Raw genomic sequence first — 9,306 nt, forward strand, 5'->3', positions numbered from 1 at the left:
TTTTCGAAACTGATTATTTAAGTTACATATTCAAGTAAGTAATTATATTTTCTGCAGGCATGTAATTTGCCGATTGCTTTGATATATACTTTTGATTGGAATAAAAGATGAGTGAATGTGACTCGTTCGCTCGATATTATTTAAGGATTGAAGGGTTTGGTAACTGACTTTTTAATAGATAAATGTAAACATTTTAAACATAAACGCGCACTAGTCTATCGTATATTGCGGAACCAATAAGGATAGGAAGAAAGCTCATTCGAGGCAATGTACAACACAGAAGATTTTGCTAAATTGAAAATTAACAATCGCTTCAAAATAATAGAGCTGATAACCGTCTCATATATTTTAGGCATAGACTATGGCTCGGATGTGCCACTCAAAAAACTGTTACGAGGGTGAGCATATTGGGAGTTAATTTTTTTTTTGGAAAGTGGGTGCGGCTCGTCCCCTTCTAAGTTATATCTATATCTCGGAAACTACTAAGCCTATATAAACCAAACACACATTTCATTTTAGTACCCCATTACACACCAAGAAAATAGGTGAAACATTGAATAACCACGCAATGTTCAGTTACACCCGAACTTATCTCTCTTACTCCTTTTAATTAGGACTCTAGTGTAATGAATGGTTAATGGCAAGCACTTTTGGCGGGTATGAATAAAGACGTAGATGACATAAACTATATAATTCAGAATGAGATCTGGACGATTCTTTGTACCAAATTTTACTTTTATAACTTTGTTTATGGCTTAATTATGACACTTTATGTGTTTTCGGTTTTCGCCATTTTGTGGGCGTGGCAGTCGGAAGCAACCCTCTCACGGATCCAAAAAACATGTGTGCAAGTTATCCGTTGCACGGACGGACGGACGGACGTACAGACAAGTTTGCCGCCGGATCAGTTATATTTATTAATTTTAACAATGTCAAAAATTTTAATAGTACCCAGCATTTAACTCCTTTCGTAATCACAGCACCCAAATTTATTGAAAATCGTAAATTTGCTACTGTTACTGCTGTTATAACTCAATCAGTGAACTGTTATTTGTTAATCAGAGTGAGAGAAACCACCTTTACAATTAATAAATGACGAATTATTAAGGACATCGAAACAAAGCTTGATGTAAATAAACATGAGATATATAACACGACCAGAGGACGACCTCCACTCCGGTGGAAAGACCAAGTGCAAAGTGACCTGGCTTCACTTGGTGTTTCCAGTTGGCGCCAAAAAGCAAAAAGGAGGAATGAGTGGCGCGCTCTGGTGCATTCGGCTGTAATCGCTTAAAGCGGTTCCTACGCCAAATATATATATATATATATATATATGTATAACACAACACTACATTGCACTACCGGTTGGCTTTTTACCATATCAGATATCTTAGCAATATTATGTGAACATATATCGCGGTCCCCGACTTACAAAAGCCACCATATATTGCATATAATGATAATCAATATTCTATTATTATTTTTATACCGTATACTATATGGATCAAATTATGACTTATCTTAATAGAATTGCTTGGAGAAAGTTTTGGACACCTTCCACTGCACCAACATACCCAATATACAGATGATATCGGCTTAGACCTTGATTTAGCTTCCAAATTCTCTTCTGACTTAACCATCATGTTGCATAATTACGCACATATAAATCACTAAGAGATACATTTTCTTACAGACTTCAGACTACAACCATATTACAAACAACCACAAGTATGGTCAAAATGACCTATTGTCTGTTGAAGCAAGGTCAATGTCGTTCGTTGCTGCAGAAAGCTGAAAACTGTGAGTTACTTCAGGGAAAGAAAAACTTCGCCACTGGTAAGTAGAAGTTAACTAATCGGAATCCCTTTTCCTGTTCATCTCTATCTCAAACTTCCAGATATGCACATCAACACTCAGTTGTAAGTGGAGATTAAAGCGATTATGGAAAATACATGGAAGGAATCAAGGCGACAACTTTTAAGCTGTCTAACAACTTGTTCGTGCATTGTTAACAATTACTTTCTCTACGCCTTCTTCACTAACTTATACCATCAAATAAAGAGGACACCGAACTATGTGCATATATTACGTAAATGTCCTTGAATTAAAATGTATATGCGAAAGACTCTTTGCACTTAATGGTTAGAGTAATGTTATCACTACCGAGAGCATTAGTGTTGTTCGATTCAGACATGTAGCTTATTTGGCAATAAAAAATGCTTTTTTGGCAATATTCCGTGTGTATTTTTTACGAGATATATTTCTACATCTTCTTAAGAAAAAAGTCAAGCTTTCCGGACGTTCAATAAGCTTATTCACTAGCCAAGTTGAAAAGTTCGTATTCTTTTAGCCCATATTTCTGTCAATGAACGTTGTTTTAAAGTCTGAGAAGAAGAAAAAGTCTCTTTGGTACAGATCCGGAAATACTGTCGGCGATTTGTTGGCCGAGTTTAACATACTTGTTGTGTACCGTTTTGGAAAGAGATAGTTAGTTAGTTAATTCGGAACGCAATGAATAGCACATGAAATATATACTCCAGTCTTCAATTCAAAATGCCCTTAGTCAACATTATGCTTTTGATGTGTCCCCATTCTTTCGCAAGGAGTCTAAGTAGGATTCTAATAAATGTCAATACTATACAAAACATTAAACAAGACATTAAACTATAGATACCGAGAGCTGAAGAGGGAAGCGAGACACATCTGCAGACAAAAAAAGAAAGAGGCCGAAATGCGTGAGTACGAAGAGCTTGAGAAGCTGGCAGACAGAGGGAATGCTCGAAAATTTTATGAAAAAATGAAGCGACTTAACGAAGGTTTCAAGACCGGAGCATCCTCATGTAGAGACCAAGGTGGTAATCTGGTAACCGATGTCCAGGGCATACTGGGATTATGGAGGGAACACTTCTCCGACCTGCTGAACGACAGTGCGAGTACAACACCAGGAGATGGCGAATCCGATCCCCCAATCGATGACGATGGAACAGATGTACTATTACCCGACCATGAAGAAATTCGAATAGCAATTACCCGCTTGAAGAACAACAAAGCGGCGGGGGCCGATAGATTACCGGTAGAACTATTCAAATACGGCGGCGAAGAACTGATAAGGTGCATGCATCAGCTTCTTTGCAGAATATGGTCGGAAGAAAGCATGCCTGACGATTGGAATCTCAGTGTGCTCTGCCCAATCCATAAAAAGGGAGATCCCACAATCTGCGCCAATTACCGTGGGATCAGCCTCCTAAATATCGCATACAATGTTCTATCGAGCGTACTGTGTGAAAGACTAAAGCCCACCGTCAACAAACTGATTTGACCTTATCAGTGTGGCTTTAGACCTGGAAAATCGACAACTGACCAGATATTCACCTTGCGCCAAATCTTGGAGAAGACCCGTGAAAAGAGGATCGACACACACCACCTTTTTGTCGATTTTAAAGCTGCTTTCGACAGCACGAAAAGGAGCTGCCTTTACGCCCCGATGTCTGAATTTGGTATCCCCGCAAAACTAATACGGCTGTGTAAATTGACGTTGAGCAACACCAAAAGCTCCGTCATGATTGGGAAGGAACTCTCCGAGCCGTTCGATACCAAACGAGGTTTCAGACAAGGTGACTCACTATATGATGATACACTAGTATGATATTGATATCATCGGAAGCAACAACCGCGCCGTTTGTTCTGCTTTTTCCCGCATGGATAAGGAGGCGAAGCGAATGGGTCTGGAGGTGAATGAGGACAAGACGAATCTCCTGTCATCAAGCAAACAGTCGGCGCATTCGCGTCTTGGCTCCCACGTCACTGTTGACAGTCATAACTTCGAGGTCGTAGATAATTTCGTATACCTGGGAACCAGCATCAACAACACGAACAATGTCAGCCTCGAAATCTAGCGCAGAATAACTCTTGCCAACAGGTGCTACTTTGGACTGAGTAGGCAATTGAACAGTAAAGTCCTCTCTCGACGAACCAAAATCAAGCTCTACAAGTCGCTTATCATTCCCGTCCTGCTTTACGGTGCAGAAGCTAGGAGTTTTCGAGAGGAAAATTTTGCGCAAGATTTATGGTCCTCAAAACAGTGGCAACGGCGAATACCGCAGACGATGGAACGATGAGCTGTACGAGTTATACGACGACATTGACATAGTTCAGCGAATAAAAAGACAGCGGCTACGCTGGCTAGGTCATGTTGTCCGAATGGACGAAAACACTCCAGCTCTGAAAGTGTTCGATGCAGTACCTGCCGGAGGAAGCCGAGGAAGGGGAAGGCCTCCACTCCGTTGGAGGGACCAGGTGGAGAGCGACCTGGTTACACTTGGGATCTCCAACTGGCGCCGAACTGCGAAGGAGAGAGAGAAGTGACTATTGTCGATTCGGCTATAACCGGATAAACGGTTGCAACGCCAATCACATACATACATACAAACTATAGCTTTCACCGGCTATCCAATGTTTCTAGATAAAGGCATAGTAACATGAATTTAAATTTTAGCAGTATACCAGAATGCCAAACTCTTTCAAAAGCCTGAGGCATGTCTAAGAAGTCCGCCGAACAAACGTTATTTTTATCCATAGCATTTTCAACGAAATTAACTATTCGGTGCACCTGGTAAATTGTTGAATGGTGATCACGAAAGCCGAACTCATATACTGGTATAAGGTGCTTTCGATCTATTATTGATTTGAGCCTTTTTATAAGAACATTCTTGAAGACTGAACTGGCAGCAGCAATATTGGCCTATAAGATGTGACAACATGTTGTGGTTTACCCGGCTTAGGTATCATAATAACTTCATATATTTTCCAAAGCGATGGAACGTATCTTAAGTATAATGCACTGTTTACAATGCTTACAATTTTTTTTTATACAATTGCCCGCAACGTGGTTTTTCGCCTGACATTCTCCTCCACTGTATTACCATTCTTTTTGTCTCTAATTTTTTGCAGTTCTTTTGTAACGACACAACCACGGTAGCTTGCAGGATGAGAATCGCCGCAGTTGCAACTTTTGCAGGATCTTTGGTGCATTCAGTTGTATAATGTTTGCCTCCACATTTCACTCATCTCGATGGCTTACCGCAGAAGTTTTTTGTATGTCCAAAAGCTTGACAGTTTTTGCACTGAGGAATTAATTTAGAGACTTTGATAGGCTCAACCTCCACAACAGTATTTAGAATGCTTTTGATCTTATAAATCTTCTTAATATCCTCAGTAGCATCGAATACTACTAAAAACATATCTAGCGGTTCTTTAGTCTTCCACTTAAGTTGGTTAATTGCATTTAACACATTAAAGCCTTGATCTTTAAGGTCGTTCAAGATGGATTGAGTATCACATATGTGGTGTACATATTTTATCATTACCTTTATTGACCTGTTATGTTTGCTCTTGTAGCTAATCCAAGGTTTAGTTTGTAGGCATCGTTACTCAAAGGCTTTATTAAAATTTTGTTTTTTGTTAGAACGGTAATATTCGAATGTAATTTATTGAAATTTTTAACATCGTTTATTATATTATAATTGGTGGTGGTCGGTGAGTTTTGGTATCATTAATGGCCGCCTTGTCTTTATTTTTATTTTTCAAGGGCTATTAATTGTTGGGGAACTATCAGCTTTATGTGTTTTGAATAGCGCTTCTTTTTGAGTATCCACTCAGTTTCTCAGTTTAGCTAGTTCATCTTCATCAGTTTCGTATATTCATCAACACTTACATTTGGTTTTGGTGCTGTATTAACAGGCTTGCTTTTACTGGCTTTCAGTTCTTCGTTTTCTTTTTTGAGTGCTATGTTATCTTTGTGTAATTGATTACACATCGCTTCTAAAGTTTTAGCCTTTGGTAACTCTTTAATTGTATTTACTCTAAACGAGCTTAGACTGTTTCTCGGCGTCACCTCATGTAGAGGTTCAGCCATTTTTTGTTTTTAGCGATTTCCCTACTGGGTGTTAGCAAACTGCTAACTTTAATGGAGTTCCCGTATTAAAAAATATTTTTGGCAATCTAGAATGGTATTTACAGCACGAGAGCTGAATTTGAAGCTTATCCGGTCTGTAAAAATATGGATATAAAGCTAAACATGGAGTAAAGCTAAATGTTCTGGAGTGGCCGCCTCTAGTCCAAAGACCTAAACATTCTAAATATTATATCCTAAAAAATGTTAAGTTTGACTTTTCCTACGAAAAAAGTGGAAAAAATTAAGTTAGCGTAGGGGGCGCTATCCTGATGACGCAATTTTCGTTTGCAAATTTTTGTACTGTTTTGGTTTTTAATTCATTAAAATTTTATAAATAATCGTATTGTTTCCTCCGTATCTCGAAATACTATGGTATCAACCAAGCATGCTTGGTGGCGCTATCCTGAACTTTCACTACAGAAAAATTTAGCTATTGCATTGTCTGCGTATGTTTACCCTCTCCCAACAAAGTTGCTAAGAGAGTATTATAGTTTTGTTCACATAACGGTTGCTTGTAACACCCAAAACTAAACTAGTGGGATATAGGGTTATATATACCAAAGTCATATACGAGTAGAGTATCTGTCTGTCCGTCCGTCCGTCTGTTCGACCGTGCAAGCTGTAACTTGAGTAAAAATTTAGATATCTTGATGAAGCTTGGTATAAGTATTTCTTGGCACCATAAGAAGATCGGACCACTGCCACGCCCAAAAAATGGAGATAACTGAAAATCTATAAAAAGCTATAACCAAGCCAAATAACAAATTCTGCATTTATAGTGTGGCATCGCCCTTCAAAAAATTGCCGACATCGGACGATAAGTATTCAAGGTCTCATATATCGAACACGAGGACCTCAGTGGTTCTAATACATTTTTTACTGAAAATATAGCTCAGTTTTGGAAGCAATTCGTCCGTGCCCGAAATGAGTGAAATCGGGTCATAACTTCTCCTAGCTCCAATATGCCTAATATTAGGAGTGCCAAATATGTGAGACAAAAGACTAACTCTCTAAAATTTTGAGGATTGAATCGGAGTTAGCGACGGAGTTAACTGAGATAACTCCCGAATTAATCCCGTTAATCCGGTTTAACGTCGCCATGTGTAAGTGGTATAACTCCCACTAAATCTCTAAAATTTTGAGGATTAAATCCGAGTTAGCAATGTAGTTCTTTAATTAATTTGGAGTTAGTAACGGAGTTTACTGAAATAACTTTTAAAGCAGTTAATCGGGATTATCGTCGCCGTCTGTCAAGGGTATACATACCTTAAATTAACCATAAAATTAAGAAAGTAAAAGCTAAAACAGAGGATCACACTAGGAAAATGCATAACATTTTGGAGTCATTTCTTTTAGGCACTTCATTATTCACTACGAAAATTGAGAAAATCGCATTATAACCACGGAGGTAGGTAACCACCTTCTTTACAAAGTTAATGTTGAAAACGACTAAAAATGCTTTAATTCAGTAAGGAAGAACGCTAGAAACCCTAAATTTTACTATAAAGATGTACAGAAGAGCTGTACTGTACTTTTATTGGTAAAATAGCATATATCGAAATTCGATTCATAACATTATTTTGGCATAGTTTGAAATTGGGCGAAATCGGTTTTCAACAACGCCTACTTTGCAGTCAATCTGATTTGTCTATTTTACAATCTATAACTTAAGCACTAGTGGTGATAACGGAACGGAACTATGTACAAATACAGCATTTATAGTGTGTCACCGAAATCGGACTATAAGTTTTCTCACAGATATCGAACATGAGAACCTCGAAGTTTGCAGTTAATTTTTTATTGAAAACATCGGTAAATCTCTCAGATGTTCTAAAAAAAGTAAAGGATAAGTGTTCTTTATAATAGTGTTCCTCTGTGTCCAGAATGAACAAAATCAGGCCAATACTTCCTCTAATATCCATATATCACATATACCTATTTTCAAACTTCCGGTACTTTATACCACATACATATATCAGTTAATATGTGAGATATACCATCATGTTTTAGAAATCACACGATTTCAAATCGGAATAAATAACAAATCGTACGATTCTTCTTTACTTCTCAACTTGATTTGTGGCTGAAAAAAGGCGACTTTCAAAGGTCCGCCATTTTGTTAATTTTTGTGCGAAATTAATAATCCTAGTTCATACCAGAGAGTTTCAGATGTTCCAATGAGCGGAAATCACATGCGCCGCCGTAAAGAAGGGCTTTTTTTTGGTCACAAACAACAAAATAAAAGTATGTAAAGAGTATTTTTTCTTCTTTTTTAAGTCTTCAAATAAATATATGGAAAGTTACAACCCTAAAAAATAATTTATGTTCATTTACCAGCCCATTGAAAATCGTCAAAATTTGAAATCGAAATTAAATAAATAAATTTCGAGAGTATGAAATGTTCGGTTAAACCCGAACTTATCCCGTCCTTACTTGTTATTAATCTTGTTAGAACATTTTTGATCTGTTCTCAACTTTATTCTTAACCATGGAGATTTTTTAATATTTCCATCCCGAATGTATCATTGTGAAGCCGCTATGGCTCTCTTACATCCGAATGGCCGTTTTTATCGCACTATATGTATAAGATAACTTTTTTGAAGAAGTTAAGTTTTGAGTTATTTTTTATAAGCCAGTATCGTAAGTTAGAAGTCAAGTGCGAACGTAACCTCCTTGCATTTTGGCTTCTTTCTCTCCTGCTTTTAAACAAAAGCTGATATTGGGACCAGCATATTAGCTTTATGAACTTGACATCTATAATCTTATAAATGTATTATTACAGGTACTTTGATCAATATGAAGGGCAATAGTTATATGAAATCCGCAAATTACGAGCAATACCTATATGTATATGAATATTCGTATATGTTCGTGTTGTTGTTGGTTTCAGTTGGAAAAGATTCCATTAGCTTGCTACAACTGCAATTGGTACAATGAGTCCGAGGGATTCAAAAATACTTTGAACATGATAATTATGCGGTCCAATAAAGAGTTTCATTTTCAAATATCCTGGCTCGGAATAATGTCGTTAACCACATTAATGGGTGTAAGTAACCACAAAGAACTATTGAATAAAAACAATAATAAATAAGACAAACAATAACTAAATTTATTCACAAAACACAACAACACTCAAAAAACCCTACATAAATCAAAACTCAGTTTGAAACTTCAGTTTAACCGTATTAATTATATATGTATGTATGTATATACTTCTTTCTATTTTCAGATATTAAATGCCAGATTTTCGTACTTCTTGATCCTCCGAGATATAACGGACGAGACAAACTATGAATTTAATCGAGATTAAAATGGAACGATTTCTCACAGTTGATTTTTAAAAAGATCTCACT

At 37.2% G+C, this 9,306-nt stretch overlaps 1 pseudogene; it reads left to right on the forward strand.

The window, feature by feature from the left end:
* The first annotated feature begins 267 nt into the window (after nt 1-267).
* LOC128921639 (odorant receptor 63a-like) lies at nt 268-9,044 on the forward strand (annotated as a pseudogene).
* Nucleotides 9,045-9,306: the final 262 nt, after the last annotated feature.

This window comes from Zeugodacus cucurbitae, chromosome 4, assembly GCF_028554725.1.
Source record: "Zeugodacus cucurbitae isolate PBARC_wt_2022May chromosome 4, idZeuCucr1.2, whole genome shotgun sequence".
NCBI lineage: Eukaryota > Metazoa > Arthropoda > Insecta > Diptera > Tephritidae > Zeugodacus > Zeugodacus cucurbitae.